At 43.8% G+C, this 13,608-nt stretch overlaps 1 protein-coding gene across 1 annotated transcript in view; it reads left to right on the top strand.

Annotated features, from left to right (window-relative positions):
* LOC140121604 (phospholipid-transporting ATPase IK-like) overlaps positions 1-13,608 on the top strand; it is a 671,195-nt gene that overhangs the window by 274,176 nt on the left and 383,411 nt on the right. The gene's annotated exons all lie outside the window — the stretch shown is intronic.

Here is a 13,608-nt window from a genome sequence, read left to right as displayed (position 1 = left end):
GCCAACTCCATCCCAAGATTAGGCAGCCTCAGAGACATCCATGCATGCTGCCCCTGCTGTTTCCTGTCCAATTCGCCTCCATGATCCTCCACAGCGTCCACCAATGTCTCCATGCGCAGCGTTCAACTGTCTATACCTCAGATGCTGGAGCGCAAGATGAAATACAGTACATCGTCCCCTTAGCAACGAGCTGTGTCGGGCTACATTTTTGGGGTACATTTGGGCTACATTTTTGTGTCAGGCTACTTTTTTGGCCGGTAAGGCTGTGATTTTCTGGTGTTTTATAAGGGTCACTCATTTTGATAATGGATGCGAAGCGGTATGACTGAGTGCGCGTCCCCCCCCCCACATGCCTCCACACGTCGTTTCCATAGCTGCCTCCACACGCCGTCTCCATAGCTGCCTCCACAAGCCGTCTCCATAGCTGCCTCCACAAGCCGTCTCCATAGCTGCCTCCACACGTTGTCTCCATAGCAGCCTCCACACGTCGTCTCCATAGCAGCTTCCACACGTCGTCTCCATGGCAGCATTCAGATGCCGTCTCCAAAGCTGCCTCCAAAAGTCGTCTCCATAGCTGCCTCCACATGCCGTCCCCTTAGCAAACGAACTGTGCAGGCTCATTTTTCGGGTGTTTCACCAGATACGTTATGGAACTTGGTCACTATGTCGCCACCGTCCTGTGTTAGCGACTAAATATACCGTCAACCTTTTGTTCACATAGGAAATCATTTCAGTGCTTCTTGCTCACCACCTTTGGTTCCTCTCTGCCGCCGTAACCAGGCCAAATACTGATACGTACAGTGCTACACGTTATCCTCGCCAAAAATTATTTTTTAAATTGGTTTGAAGCCTGAATCTTTTTGGGGTATATCGCCATGCCACTCTCTAGCCTGCCGCTGCTACCGCTGCCTCCTCATGCCGTCCCCTTTAGTGTCAGGGTCATTTATTTGGGCATTCGGTCACTCTGTCATTGCCATGCTGTTGCCCATAATTTTGGCATAATGGTGCGATTAAGCAGCCTTAGAGGCATCCATGCATGCTGCCCCTGCTGTTTCCTGTACATTTCCATGGTGTTTCCATCATTTTCTGAGGTTTCCAGGTGTTTGGCCAAACTTCCCTGTGCAGAGCCTTGGTCCCCTTGAAACATGCTTGAGTCTCCCATTGACTTCAAAGGGGTTCGTTATTCGAAACGAGCACTCGATCATCAGAAAAAGTTCGACTCGAGTAACGAGCACTTGAGCATTTTAGTGCTCGCTCATCTCTAGTGAGCACTTCTGGGTTATTCCTTTTTTTTACAACTTTATATATAGTGCAGTGCAGCTATGTTTTTCCTTGCCGCTGTCCACCATATACAATCACCGTTGTATATTGTGTGTTCCATTTGTTGGATAGCCTCAGCACAAAACTTTGACCCTCTATGTTTTTCAGACGTCTTTTGCTGTTGATGTTTCAGCAGCAGACTATTAGAACCAATTTCTGACTGTAAATATGTATATATAGGTTGATTACCTGATTATTAGGCATGGGCTTATTCTGTTCGTCATCACGGTAGCGACCCAGTGATATATACGGGTGATACCATCAATTGAAATAATAAGATCATTTTCTTGTGTGTTCCCCTGATATTTTACCGGATTCTACAGGTTGTCCGTAGGTTTTCTGCTCTTGTTGGATTCTGTTCTTCATATGGGGATATGCCAGACATAGCAGACATGTGGGTTTATCACTCTATACAGAGGTGTTTCTGCAGTAAAACAAGTGTATGATGGTGTGATTATTCATTCTTGTGTCATCCCATAATAATGAAAGTGGTAAATACTGTTTTTCACTTGTTATTTGCTCATAACAATCTTTAATCACAACAAAAATAAAAGTAGTAGTTACTGTTTTTACCGTTTGTTTTGATAAGTGTTACATATATTAAACAAGAATGATATGAACTGACATCTAACTTCTGTTAATATTCAGCCAAAACGGAACGTCTTAATGCATTTTAGGGGTTATGTTGCCCTACTTGTGACACGCATTGACATCCAATTCTATTTGTTCAACTACGGCATGTAGATGGTATGTTTTAGCTTATAAAAAATAAACGCTGCTTCGTATCAATGCTTTATTTTGAAAAAGTTGTTGACTTCGATGGCAAAATTGACCTTCATATACATACCTGTTAGCTTTGACCCGGACAAGGTGTCGCTAGCAGCTAGATGGAATGCATCAGCAAGACTTCCGGGTTTTAGATCGGAAGGGGCGGCATTGCATTTGGTGTCCGTGTTTCATCAGAACAGAAATGGGTATATAAAGGGGTGAGCGTGTCTCACTGATTATCCCGAGGAAGCCCGCTTGGCAGGCGATACACGTGGGGCATCTGTGTTCTCCCTCATCCTAAGCAGTAACTTCTGCGTTAATGTGATCATATATTTCAAATTTTTATGACATGTACCATTGCAGTATGACCTTTTGGATTGCTTTATGGGCATTACCCTCACTTAACATATATTTGTACATTTCCATATACTGCATAAGACTTTATGTATATTATTGCTCCATCATACACTCACTGGCCACTTTATTAGGTACACCATGCTAGTAACAGGTTGGACCCCCTTTTGCCTTCAGAACTGCCTCAATTCTTCGTGGCATAGATTCAACAAGGTGCTGGAAGCATTCCTCAGAGATTTTGGTCCATATTGACATGATGGCATCACACATGTCGGCTGCACATCCATGATGCGAATCTCCCATTCCACAACATCCCAAAGATGCTCTATTGGATTGAGATCTGGTGACTGTGGAGGCCATTTGAGTACAGTGAACTCATTGTCATGTTCAAGAAACCAGTCTGAGATGATTCCAGCTTTATGACATGACGCATTATTCTGCTGAAAGTAGCCATTAGATGTTGGGTACATTGTGGTCATAAAGGGATGGATATGGTCAGCAACAATACTCAGGTAGGCTGTGGCATTGCAACGATGCTCAATTGGTACCAAGGGGCCCAAAAAGTACCAAGAAAATATTCCCCACACCATGACACCACCACCACCAGCCTGAACCGTTGATACAAGGCAGGATGGATCCATGCTTTCATGTTGTTGACGCCAAATTCTGACCCTACCATCCGAATGTCGCAGCAGAAATCGAGACTCATCAGACCAGGCAACGTTTTTCCAATCTTCTACTGTCCAATTTCGATGAGCTTGTGCAAATTATAGCCTCAGTTTCCTGCTCTTAGCTGAAAGGAGTGGCACCCGGTGTGGTCTTCTGCTGCTGTAGCCCATCTGCCTCAAAGTTCGATGTACTGTGCGTTCAGAGATGCTCTTCTGCCTACCTTGGTTGTAACGGGTGGCGATTTGAGTCACTGTTGCCTTTCTATTAGCTCGAACCAGTGTGGCCATTGTCCTCTGACCTCTGGCATCAACAAGGCATTTCCGCCCACAGAACTGCTGCTCTCTGGATGTTTTTTCTTTTTCGGACCTTTCTCTGTAAACCCTAGAGATGGTTGTGAAAATCCCAGAAGATCAGCAGTTTCTGAAATACTCAGACCAGCCCTTCTCGCACCAACAACCATGCCATGTTCAAGGGCACTCAAATCACCTTTCTTCCCTATACTGATGCTCGGTTTGAACAGCAGGAGATTGTCTTGACCATGTCTACATGCCTAAATGCACTGAGTTGCCGCCATATGATTGGCTGATTAGAAATTAAGTGTTAACGAGCAGTTGGACAGGTGTACCTAATAAAGTGGCCGGTGAGTGTATATTTATATTTATTGGGACTTGGGAGACTTCAGTTTTCATCCCCTTTCCTGGGGTTTTTAAATGATTTTATATTCATATTTGTTGTACCTAGTAAAGACTTTCCTTTTCCAATATTGCATCTGCCCTTCTTTTCTTATAAGTCTGATTATCAATCCGGGAAAATAAATACATGTTTCAACCCCATCATTTTTTGAGAGTCTATACCTTCTGGAGGGAGCTCATTTTCCCTGCATATTCATGATCACAAGAGCCTCCTCTATCTCCAGACTGCACAGCAACTCAATCGGCGACAAGCCCGTTTGTCACTCTTCTTTTCTCGTTCCAATTTCCTTAACGATTTCCATCTGACTGAAAAGAACATCAAGGCTGACGCTATCTCTCGTGCCTCAGATGTCATTTGGGAAAAACCAGCTATTCAGCATGTCATTCCTTCTGAGCGACTGGTTGTGGCCCCTCCAGTGGATCTTCGGCAGCTACCTCCTGGCAAGACCTAAGTCCCACCTGCTCTACGGAAGAAGATTCTGACTTGGTGACATTGCTCACGTATGGATGAGCACCCTGGGATGCAGTGCTCATTCGTCTCATATCCTGTTTCTATTAGAGGCCAGATCTGGTCAAAGATGTTCTGGACTTTGTGGGCTCCTGTGCTTCCTGTGCCCATAATAAGCCATCTCATCTGAAACCTGCTGGTCTTCTTCAGCCGTTGCCAATACTGTGGACTCACGTGGCTATGGACTTCATCACGGATCTTCCTCTGGCAATACCATCATCTGCGTGGTAACTGACCGGTTTTCCAAAATGTCCCATTTTGTTTCTCTGCCAGGTTTACCATCTGCTCCACCCCTTTCCAGCCATTTTTTCCATCACATCTTCCAGCTCCATGGACTTCCCCAGCACATCGTTTCTGATCTGGTTTCAGTTTTGTCTCTAAATTCTGGTGATCCCTCTGTAACCAGCTTCAAGTAAAATTGGACTTTTCTTCCACTATCACCACAGTCTAATGGTCAGTTAGAAAAAGTTAACCAGACTCTGGGCTGCTATCTCCGTCATTTTGTTTCTGCCTGTCAGGACGACTGGTCCTCTCCTTTACCATGGGTGAAGTTTTCTTATTACTCTCTGTATCCAGCATCTGCTGGCTCTGCCCCATTCTTCATCAATTATGGACTGCATCCCCACCCTCCTCTTCCTCTACCTGTGGCTTCGGACATTCCTTCTGTTCAAGAATTGGTGCAAGATCTGAAGTCTATTTGGGAGCAGACACTTTCCTGCTCCAGGCTTCTGCTCAAACCAAGTTTAAGAAACGTGGACCTCCTCCTAGTTTTTCTCCCAGTGACAAAGTCTGGTGCTCAGGCGCATCAATGCTGTGGCCTACAAGTTACAAGATCCTGTACTCCATCCATGCATCTCTACTCAAGCCAGTAATCCTGAACTTCTGCCGGCAAGTTGCTTCTCCTGCGACTGACTCCAGCGATGTCTTCGAGGTAAAATAGATACTTGGCATGAAATCATGTGATCACTAGTTCCTGCAGAAATTCCTTTAGCCCAAGAAGATGGGGAAGGAGAGGGAGACTGTCAAGGGTGCTCCCGCCACCCATGTCTGGGGTTGCAGGCTCAACCGTGGTCCTCCATGTGCCCCAGCTCCCCACTGCATCCACTTACCCATCCTCCTTCCTGCTTCTCATCCGGCAGCCGTGCAGACGCCTTTTAGGGTGCATGCATCCGCTTTAGAAGATTTAAAGTGCCAGGCCACTGCTGATTGGTGCTGGCCAATACAGGTTATAGTTAAAAGCCGGCCTCTCCCAGCATTCCCTGCCAGACCACCGTGCTCTATGCCATTGAGAAAACTAGTGTCCTTGCCTTGTGCTTGTTTATTGATTTCCCGTAGTGACCCGGGTTCTGTATCTGACTTTGATCGTCTTCCGCCTGCCCTGACTTGTTGCTACATCTCAGATTCTGACCCCGAGCTGCCCGTCCTGACCTCCTGCTTGTTCCCGACTATGATTCTTCCTTATGCTTATGTACCTCACCATGGCTGCCACCGCTGCCACTGTGGAACGACATGGGGCTCTGGTGAAAACCGGGTGCCACTTAGATTCCAGTCTCAGACGTTGGCTTACGTCATCGTCCGCAGTGGTCCAGATGGTCCACTACCCTTGAGGCCTGACATATAGTTCTGGTGGTAAATAGATTCTGCAGATTTTCACTTTAAAAGGAGGCTGGTGCTTGGCATCATTGTTTCTGTTCTGTTAACCATGGTTATCTCTAAAGAAACATGTGCAGTGCAATGACTGGCCTAACAGGGAAGAGTATCGCAGCTAGAAAGATTGCACCTCAGTCAACAATCTATGGCATCATCAAGTAATTCAAGGAGAGAGATTCCATTGTTGCCAAAAAGGCTCCAGGGCGCCCAAGAAGGACCAGCAAGTGCCAGAACCGTCTCTTAAAAGCATTTCAGCTTCGGGATCGGCTAGCAGCAGTACAGTGCCTGCTTGCTCAGGAATGGCAGCAGGCAGGTGTGAGTGCATCTGCATGCACTGTGAGGCGGAGGAGGGCCTGGTGTCAAGGAGGGCAGCAAAGAAGCCACTTCTCTCCGGAAAAAACATCAGGGACAGACTGATATTCTACAAAAGGTACAGGAAGTGGACTGCTGAGGACTGGGGTAAAGTCATTTTCTCTGATGAATCATATTTCCGATTGTTTGGAACATCTGGAAAACAGCTTGTATGGAGAAGACAAGGTTAGCAATACCACCAGTCTTGTCTCATGCCAACTGTAAAGCATCCTGCAACCATTCATGTGTGGGGTTGCTTCTCAGTCAAGGGAATCGGCTCTCTGTCTTGCCTAAAAACACATCCATGAATAAAGAATGGTACCAGAATGTCCTCCAAGAGCAACTTCTCCCAACCGTCCAAGAACAGTTTGGTGATCAACAATACCTTTTCAGCATGATGGAGCACCTTGCCATAAAGCAAAGGTGATTACTAAATGGCTCAGGGAGCAAAACATAGAGATTTTGGGTCCACGGCCTGAAAACTCCCCAGATCTTAATCCCATTGAGAACTTGTGATCAATCATCAATAGACGGGTGGACAAACAAAAAACAACACATTGGGGCAGATTTACTTACCTGGTCCATTCGCGATCGCGGTGGATTCGGGTCCGGCCGGGATTCACTAAGGTAGTTCCTCCGACGTCCACCAGGTGTCGCTGCTGCGCTGAAGTCCGCAGAGGCCCGCCGGAATGCACTGAAGTTCACCAGCCTATTCCTGGTGAAGGTAAGCGCCAGTCCCGCGACACTTTTTTTTTTAAATGCGGCGTTTTTTCCGAATCCGTCTGGTTTTCGTTCGGCCACGCCCCCCCCCCCCCCGATTTCCATCGCATGCAAGCCAGCGCCGATGACCCATAATCCGATCCCGTGCGTCAAAATCCCGGGGCAATACAGGGAAAATCGGCGCAAATCGGAAATATTCGGGTAACACGTTGGGAAAACGCGAATCGGGCCCTTAGTAAATGATTGTGCAGGAATGTACTGCTATCAGTCAGGATCATCAGTCCAGATGTTGATTGAGAGCATGCCAGGGAGAATTGCAGAGGTCAACACTGCAAATATTGACTTGCTGCACTGACTCATTCTAACTGTCAATAAAAGCTTTTGTTACTCATAATATGATTGCACTTGTATTTCTGTATGTGATAAAAAAAATCTGACAAGCACACATAAAAACCAGAGGGCAACAGATCATGTGTAAATATAATATTTGGGTCATTCTCAAAACTTATGGCCATGACTGTAGTGGTATCCACATTATTGTTATAATAAATAGATGATGACAACAAAACATGTTATTTACTCTTATAATACATCATAAAAAGTTGTTGCTCAAGCAGTCTGTATCAGTTAACCATTCAAATGCTGGTGACTCCTTTGCATAATGGACCACACACTGTGTGACATCAGAGTCAAGTGAATGGTATCCAGAGAGACCAGTCGGAATCGCAGCAGTGATCCATGTGGGAAGTTTTGAGCTGAGTAAGCAAGAAAGAATTTTTTCAGATTCATACTTACGGTTTCCTCTTGGATCCTCACAGGCTTTTTCGGCTGTGCGGCGCAGTTCCCCAACACTTCTTTCCTGATTACTCAGCTTAATACTTCCCGCATGGATCAATGCTGCAACACCAACTAGTCTCCCTGGATACCAATCACGTGACTCCGAGGTTATGTGACACAGTGGGGCAGACTGATAAAGCTGTCCCCTTTAAAATATTCATGAGCACTGGTAAAATGAAAGCTGAGCTATGATTGGATGCCATGGGCAACTAGAAATATTCTGACTTTATGACAGCTTGATAAATCTGCCCCAGTGTGTGATCCATTATGCAAAGGAGTCCCCAGATTTTGAATGTATAACTGATACAGACTGAACAACATCTTTTTATGTTGTATAACAAGGGGTAATTGCATGTTTTGTTGTCATTATCTATTTATTGTAACAACAATGCGGATACCGCTAATATCGAGAGGCAGAATCAGAAGTGACCTCCTAGCCGGGAGGAGGGTCTTTTAAGTTTTTTTAGCTATAAATGTTTGCTGGAGATAGCGGTGTATTAGCCATGATTAGGGACAGGAAAACTGTCTGAAACGCATTTGTGTGAGTGGAATTTGTATATTGCTTCTATGCTTCAATAAAGAAATCCTCATGCTTTGAGCCTGGCTGGACCGTGGATTCATTTTCTAAAGTCCTGCTTCGGTAGTACCTTGATATGAGCCACTGAAGCTGTGGGTGGGAATGGATGGCCTCCTAGTAAGTTGTTATAAATTATGGTTAACGGGGTCCTACCTGCTGGCATAAAGCCTTATAGAACTCTCCAGTATACTTGTTCAGTCCTGGCACTTTGTCAGTTGGCCTATCCTGGATGACCCCCTCAGTCTCCTCCACCATGATGGGGGTATTAAGACCTTCCCTTTGTTTTTCTGTGAGGATGTGCAAATCCAGTCTGGTCAAGAAGTTGCATGCGTCATAAAAAAACAAAATGCTATTGATTTGTTTAGGGTCAGAATGTATTTTACCCTCACTGTCCTGCAGTTTTAGTATGGGGGTAATCCCCACTTGGCCCCTCACCAACCTTACCAATGTCCTTCCTTCTTTATTTCCATATTTAAGCGGGGGACCAAATGAAGGTCCCGGGTCTTCCATAGGCATGTGCCAGCTCGGTCAGCACCTGGTTGGACCGAGCAGTTGCAGATGCAGTTGCAGATGCATAGGCTGATGCTTCTAATGCACTGTAATACATGGTTATTGCAGTGCATTAGTATGAACTAGTGATCACATGATCAGTAGTTCATATGATTCTACAGTATAAATAAAAAAAAGTTTTAAAAACACACAAAATTAAAATTAAACATTAAAAATAAAATTAAATAAAATGTCCCAAAAGTCCCTAACACATATAAAATAATAATTTTTTTTTTAAAAAAGTGAAAAAACACAACATATTAGGTAGGTATCACAGCATCCCAAAATTCCCAATCTTTAAAAAAAAAAACATTTTTTCCCGGTGTTGAACCCTGTAATGGAAAAATGTGCTCAAATGTCCGACCACTTTTTTTCCCTTTCGCAAGACATAAAAAATGTCATAAAAACTGATCTAAAGGATGCACAGTCCCAAAAATGGTAGCAATGAAAAAAATCAGCTCGTTCTTTAAAAAATTAATCCTTTACAGCTCTGTACTCCTAACTATGAACCCGCTATTGGAGTAACAATACAGTAAAAGTAATCATTTTTTTTGGTACAAAAGGTTTTAATTTTTGGTAAAATCTTTTAACTCCTATTAAAACCTATATAAATTTGGTATCCCTGTGATTGTACTGAACCAAAGAATATATTAGAAGTGCCATTTTGAATGTACATTGAAAGATGTAAAAACAAAGCCCACAAGAAAATGGCGCAAATCCGGGTTCTTGTCAATTTTACTGCATTTTGAATTTCTTTTCCCTATCCCAGTACATGGCATGGACCATAAAATACTGTCACTTGGAAGTACAATTTGTTACGCAGAAAAGAAGCCCAAAACAGCTTTGTACACGGAAAAATATAAAATTTGATTTTTGAAAGTGGGGAGTGATAAACAGAAAGTAAAATTGAAAAAGTCCATCAGTGGCAAGGGGTTTATATACCATGGTAAAAAGTTTACAAATTCTCTGGGATAAAGGTTTATGGTACCACATTCACATGTGGCATTCTGTTTCCAACACATTAACTGAATGCAAAGGAAAAGTAATCTTACCTCAACATGCAATTGCAGTTGGAACCTTTGGATTGCGTTTCAAAACGCAACCAAAATGCCACTTGTGAACGCGGCCTCAGGGGCTCAATAGCTCCTTCCCTTCTGCGCTTTTCTTACTCAGAAAAAAACTACCCAATATATTCTGTATTTTCTACTTTTATTCAGTTAATGTGGGTAAATTGTGCGACTAAATGAATGTATAAATGATAAATACCGTATATACTCGAGTATAAGCTGACCCGAGTATAAGCAGAGACCCCTAATTTTACCACCAAAAACTGGGAAAACATATTAACTCGAGTATAAGCCGAGGGTGGGAAATGCATTGGTCACAGACCCCCCCCCCCCCAGTATATAGCCAACCAGCCCCCTATAGTATACAGCCAGTCCAGCCTGCCCCCAGTAGTATACAGCCAGTCCAGCCTGCCCCCAGTAGTATACAGCCAGCCCAGCCTGCCCCCAGTAGTATGCAGCACTGCCCCCAGTAGTATGCAGCACTGCCCCCAGTATTATACAGCACTGCCCCCAGTAGTATACAGCACTGCCCCCAGTATTATACAGCACTGCCCCCAGTAGTATACAGCACTGCCCCCAGTAGTATACAGCACTGCCCCCAGTAGTATACAGCACCCTAGCCTGCCCCATGTGGTATACAGCCTGCCCCCAGTAGTATACAGCCCAGCCCAGCCTTCCCCCGGTAGTATACGCCTGCCCCCAGTAGTATACAGCTATTTTTAACTCGTATATGACTCGTGTATAAGCCGAGGGGACGTTTTTTCAGCACATACATGAGTATATACGGTATTAGTGAATTCCAAATCAAACCTTCATTTGTTTGAATTTCTGTAAAATACATAAAGGGTTAACAAGCTTCCTTTGTGCTTTTTTGAGTAGTTTGAGGGGTGAAGTTAATAGAACGGGGTGATATGTGATGTGTTTCTATTACAGTATTTTTCGGACTATAAGGCGCACCGGAGTATAAGGAGCACCTTCAATAAATGCCTGCTAAAACGTCTAAGTTCATATATAAGGCGCACTGCACTATAAGGCGCACCTAATTATAAGGATGAATGACCAGCAGGTGGCAGACCTGTGCACAGTTCAGGGCAGCTGTTGTCTTTAAGTACAATTCATATATATGGCGCACTGGGCTATTTCTGAGAAAATCAAAGGATTTTTTGTGCGCCTTATAGTCCGAAAAATACGGTAACAGAACTTCCAAAACCCATATAGAAATGAAATTGTCCCTAAAATAATTTATTCTAAAATTTTCTTTAAAATTTGAGAGAATGCTATTCAATTTGTGATCTTTCTACCATTGAGGACACTTATAAAATGATGCCAACACAAAGCTGAGATACGGTAAATGTTAGGTAGTAATGTGGGTAGTAAGACTTTCAGCTATTTTTTTTTTTCAAAACTTTTACCAGATTCACCTTCTTTTTTCATAAATAAATTCTGAATATATCAACCAAAATTCCCCACTAACTTTAAGTACAAAACATCATGTAAAAACAAACACAAAAACACTTGAGTAAATTAAAGCCTTTTAAAGTTATAATCTGATAAAGTGACACCTGCGGCTTTGAAAAATAGGCCTTGGTCATCAAGGCGCAAATCAGCTTGGTCACTAAGGGATTAAATTATGTAATATCAAGCATCCTTTTTATGAGGGGATTTAAGTCCCTTTACATTCCATGATAAGATGCACATTTTGTACGTTTAGACACCCTATTAGAGCATCCAAAACCAGCAATACTTTTATGCAGGGGCAAAAGGATCCCTTCTCAGATTTCTTCAATAAAATGGGTAAAAGGGATGAGAAAAGAAGCGGGAGGATTATAAACAGAACGGGGTAGACCAAGACAGAACCCTTCTCCGAAACCTTACTGGGTTGCTAAGCAAAACCGAACTTGACTGCTGAAGCATTAGAGTACCGTTAGTATGTCTTGCACAGTGAGGCCTCTTCACTCTTCTGCAGCGCTCTATCAAAAGACTCTTGACTTCTTTCTTTTCCACTAATTCAGAGCACACACTGGGCCCCTGTTTTACCCAGGTAAACATCCATCTTACTACTCTTCCTCCTCACTTATGTGCATCCTTCAGACCCCCTAGTGTTTGCAACTTACATTATATTTATAATAAACTTAATGTACTAAAGTTCATCAGGCCTGAATAATAAACATGGTAACATGTAATGTCTTTTATCAAGAAACTGTAACAGCTGAACTATGTCAGCAGGGTAGGCTCCAGGATAGTTTCCTACATCACCTCTACCAACTTGGGAAGCCGCTCTCTCCTCACAGTCCTTAGTTGAGAAATTGGTCGCCAATACCGCATGTCAGTCCTGAGCATTTTAACCTTTCCGCTGGCTTTGTCCTTTTGCTCTCTGGGGCAGCAGCCAATCCTCTGCTGGGCTGCTCGGTGTCATAGCAGATTCCTCCCACCTGGGCAGTACATTCACCTGCCTGATGAATTTGTCATTGTTGAGCCATCTGCATGGTATATGTCTAGTGTCACTGGGTACTGCAAGGTGAACTAGACTTTGGCCCAGAACAACTGGGAGCACATCGCCGAGAATGATTTTCTTTGCCTAGTTACATCCGCCAAGTAGTCACCGAAAATACGGTAAGGATTTTGGCCCGTGTAGGTCCAGGGGAGATGATGTTGCTCTGAAGGCCTTTTAAGATGTCATTTTTGTATACAAAGTTCAAGTATTTTACAATTAACTTTCCTGGTTCTTGAGGTTTCTGATCATTTTAATTGGGTTGTTGTCTCTCCTGGGCCCCGCTCTGTGAACTCTCTCCACCACACACGGCCCAGTCAGGTTCAACGCAGATGGTATCACTGACTCCCACAACTGATGGAGATCTTGTATTGGTACTTAGACTAATACATTTTACATTTGCTGCTCTATTTTCTTTCATCACTTGCTGCACCTGCTCTGATATGTAGTCATAATCATCTTCCAGGGTATGCACTTTGACCCATTGCTGTGATATTTTCAGCGTTTCATGCTCCCTCGGGACAAAGAGATTTTAGGGCCTCCGACACTGTCACTGATAGAACGTCGGTGATCTCCAGTGCTAGGTGCTTGGCTACCACAGCCGCCAGCTTGCGGTAGCTAATCTTAGTAGGTCGTTGCCATAATCAAGCTACGACGCCTCTGACTCCTGTTCTGACAAAGCTTTTGCTGCCACTTGTTCTTTGTGCCATTTTACACTGCACATTTTCGTTTAGTGTCTTGGACCACTTCTGTAAGGGGGTCGGTGGTGCTCCCTTCTTCATGATAAGCCAGTACATTCAACTCCCCTTTACTTTCGATGTGTTCCGGGGTAAGTTTGGTGTGGATAGAAGCTGTTTACTGGGACACTGCAGTTTTTTTTGTTGGCAGCTGTGATGTAGTGCTAACACTACATGCTTGGCGCCTGAACCCGAAGTCTAAGGGCTTGATTTATGTGTAAGAAATTTTACCTACTATCAGTATTTAATATTCCATGCAATATAATGGGAAGTGAGAAAATAAATTCCAAATGCAGTGAAATTTCAGTGACGGACCAT

Source organism: Engystomops pustulosus, chromosome 1 (assembly GCF_040894005.1).
Source record: "Engystomops pustulosus chromosome 1, aEngPut4.maternal, whole genome shotgun sequence".
Lineage (NCBI taxonomy): Eukaryota > Metazoa > Chordata > Amphibia > Anura > Leptodactylidae > Engystomops > Engystomops pustulosus.
This window is presented reverse-complemented; position numbering and strand designations above follow the sequence as displayed.